This window comes from Arachis ipaensis, chromosome B1, assembly GCF_059453495.1.
Source record: "Arachis ipaensis isolate K30076 ecotype BB chromosome B1, ASM5945349v1, whole genome shotgun sequence".
Classification (NCBI taxonomy): domain Eukaryota; kingdom Viridiplantae; phylum Streptophyta; class Magnoliopsida; order Fabales; family Fabaceae; genus Arachis; species Arachis ipaensis.
In genome coordinates this window covers 41254285-41258439 of record NC_142436.1, presented here as the reverse complement: position 1 = coordinate 41258439, position 4155 = coordinate 41254285, and positions in this window count along the sequence as shown.

Sequence of the window (4155 nt, the reverse complement as noted above, 5' to 3'; positions counted from 1 at the left end):
GTTCTGTAGCTCTGGAAAATCCACTTTGAGTGCAGGGAGGTCAGAATCCAATAGCATTTGCAGTCCTTCTTCAACCTCTGAATCTGATTTTTGCTCAAGTCCCTCAATTTCAGCTAGAAATTACCTGAAATCACAGAAAAATACATAAACTCATAGTAAAGTCTAGAAATGTGAATTTTTTTTAAAAACTAATAAAAATATACTAAAAACTAGCTAAATCATACTAAAAACTATGTAAAAATAATGCCAAAAAACGTATAAATTATCCGCTCATCATATCTAATCCTAATTAATTTAAAATATTTCTTCTAAAACTAAAATAATATCTTTTCCCATTTTTAAAATAAAAATTAAAGTTTAAATCAGAATTAATTAAAGCAATCAGCATGTCTTCAATTGATGGATGGGGACCACTTGCGTCGTAGGGTCCACGCCTAATTTGGAGTGGGGATAACCATTCTTGTGTGAATCTCCCTTGAGTCTCTGCTATCCCCTGGATCTAGTCTGTATTTTTGGGCCGAAAACTGGGTTGAAACTCGGCCTGAAATCGCCACCAGCGTTTTCTGCGAATTCTGCACGTGGCGTGATAAACCCATATTTATGATGTATTTTGTGCTCAATTTAAGTGATTTATTCAATCATTCACCCACTTATTCATGTAAATTACATGGTTTTACTTTCCCTTCCTTATTATGTGATATATGTGAAAAACATGTTTCCTATGCTTTAGAAATATTAAAATTAATCATCCTTTATTACCATTCGATGCCGTGATTTGTGTGTTGAGTGCTTTCAGGCTTTATAGGACAAGAATGACTTAAAGGATGGAAAGGAAACATAAAAAAATATAAGGAAAGCACAAAATGGAGTTTTTGAAGAAACTGGAAGTGACGCGTCCGCATAGACGATGCGAACGCGTGCTTTGCGCAAACCGACATCCGCGCGAACGCGCACATGACGCGAACGTGTGACTCACGCGAAGTACAACTGATGCAGAAGCGTGCCTGACGCGACTGCGTGGAAGAGCAGAACTCCAGATGATGCGACCGCGTGACCCACGCGGACGCGTGACAGACGCCATGCACCAGGATCTGCAGAAAACGCCCCCAGCGATTTTTGGACCCTTTTTCAGCCCAATTCTGAATCCAGAAACACAGAATATAAGCTAGAGAATGGAGGAATCAAAAGGGAAGAGATCATACATTCACTTTTGATATTTTTGATGTAGTTTTTAGAGGGAGAGATTCTCTCCTCTCTCTTAGGTTTTAGGATTAGGACTCCTCTCAAAGGATTTAGGATTTCAACTTCCTCTCAGGTTCAATATTCCTTTTGCTTTATATTTCTCTTTTACTTTCAGATACTTTAATGCTATTATTTGTTAATTACTTATGATTGCCAAATTGGATTATGAACCACTCATGTTAGGATTTTCTCTTATTAATGCAATTGAGGTATTTCAGATTTAGGATTCTTATTTAGCTTTTTATATTCTTGGCTTTAATTGATTAACTGGAGACTCTTGAGTTATCAAACTTATCGTGGTTGTTAATTGTTATTTTTGCTAATTGAATTGAATTCCACTAACTCTAGTCTTTCCTTAGGAGTTGGCTAGGACTTGGGGATCTAACTAATTAGTCCACTTGACTTTCCTTTGCTTTAGAAAAGGTTAACTAAGTGGGATTAAAATTCAATTCTCATCACCATCGATAAGGATAACTAGGATAGGACTTCCGAATTTTCATACCTTGCTAAGAGTTTATTTAGATATTAATTTATTAATTCCTGCAATTTATTTTCCTTGTTCAAACCTTTCAAAATCCAAAATTCTACCTTTTCCATAGCTAATAATAAGTCATACCTCCCTGCAATTCCTTGAGAAGACGACCCGAGGTTTAAATACTCGGTTATCAATTTTATTGGGTTTGCTTAAGTGACAAACAAAACTTTTTGTAAGAAAGAAATTTCTAGAAGCTATACTTACAACGGGAATTTATTTGCAAAAATTCTAGATCGCGCGAGAGTTTCATTCTTCATGGCGCATGTCATGCGTACGCATCAGTCACGCGTACGCGTCGATGGTCTTCTTCGCATGTCACGCGTACGCGTCAGGTACGCGCACGCGTCACTGAGCAACTTCACTTTTCACACGTACGCGTCAGGCACGTGCACGCGTTGCTCCTCGCTGGTCAGCTTCTTGGTTTCTTCTCTTTCTCTGCAGAAATTCCTTCAAATCCATCCGAATGCTACCTAAAATAAACAAAATTGCACAAGACTCAAAGTAGCATCCATAGTGGCTAAAAGATAATTAATTCTTGATAAAACTTAACAAATTAAATGCAAATTTACTAGGAAAAGATAGGAAAGATGCTCAGGCATCACTCCTCAACATCAATTTCAAACTCCATGGAAGAAGGTTCTTCAACTTGAGATTTCTCTTTGCATTCAACATCTCCTAAATCTTCAACCACTTCTTCCAGTTCAATTATCTCTACTTCCTCCTCTTCTCGCAATTCTTGCTTTAACTCTTTTTCTTCACCTTGAAGCTCCAAAATTTCCTTCTCATTGTGCTCCTTAGATAATCCTCCACATTTAACAATAAGGGTGTCTTGGATGGTTGAGCACAATGATGCCAACTGGCTCATCACTTCGGTTAAGCTAGCCACAACTTTCTCTTGCTTTTGGCAACGAGTTAGAAGTTCTTGTTATTCTTTCATTAGGGGTTGGAGAGATTCATGGAATGAAGATGGTGGTGGAAGAGAGGGTTCATTGTTTGGAGAAAGAGTGTCATAGTTGGAAGGTGGCTCATATTGGTGAGAGTATTGAGGTGGTATATATGGAGATGGTAGTTCTTGGGAGTATTGGTGTTGGAATAGTGGTGGTTCTAAGTGTGGTTCATATGGCTCGTAAGGTGGTGGTATGGTAGGTATGGGTTAGGATCATATGGAGGTGAATGGTGGTATGGGGCTTATGAGTGAGGTTGTTGAGGGCTATGTTGAGGACAATAAGAGTCACTACATCCATTAGGTTGGTAAGCATTAGAAGTTGGATTGTACCCATAAGAAACCGGAGGAGGTTGTTGCCAAGAAGGTTGTCTATATGCTTGAGGCTCCTCCCACCTTTGATTTCTAAATCCTTGATGCAAACCTCCATTGAAGCTTTCATTTCCATTTCCTACAACATAGTTTGAACTAAACTCATAGCCAAAGTGATGAGAATTCATAGTAGAAAAGGGAAAACAAGAACAAAAACTAAGAAGAGATAAAGAAAACAAACTCCTAAACCAAAACTAGCAAACAAAGAAAAAGCAAACTATTCACAATATTCACATATGAACAAAAACTAACAACAAGCACACATTGCAATTCCCCAACAACGGCGCCAAAAACTTGATGTAGTGAAACCGTCGGCTTAGAATTTCTTCTCGGTAAAAGAGAAATAACTTCGTTCCAAGTATAGTTCCAAACTGACAGATAACACTCAATCAAAGTTTAATTTTTAGTTGTCACAAGTCCCACCCAATAAAAATAATCAAGAGTATTAGTCCCGGGTCGTTCTCCCTAGGAATTACAATCGAGTGCTCAATTATTTGTTATGAGTTTCACGGGTTGGGTTGATAAAGAAGCGAGAATTTAAATGACAATAAAATAAAGAAAACAACTAAGGAAAGCAATTACTAAAAAGAGGCATTCATGGCAAGGATTGAGAATTATTAAGAGTTAATCTTATTAAGTTATCTCCAACATTCGAAGAAAGTCAAATAAGACTAGTTAATATCAATCCAAAAGTCCTAATCAACTTACTAATTGAATTAGCAAAAGATTAGCGTCAATGGAAACAATATTAACTAAAAACTCTAGATTACCAACATAAGTTGGGTATTAATGACTCAAGAGCACCTAATTTCTCTTTACAAGCCAAGAATGCTCAAAATCTACTCTAACATCCAACCAAGCATTTTATCAAACACTTGGAAGGCATAAAAGAAAAGCATCATAAAAGTGCAAGAATAATAAATCTATAACTACTCAATGCAAGAAATTAACAATAACAACTAAGAAAAGCACATTAAACATGAAATATCTGAAAATTGCATTAAAGAGAATGAAAATCAACAAGAGTGCATGAACATAAAAGTAGCCAAAATGAGAAATTAAC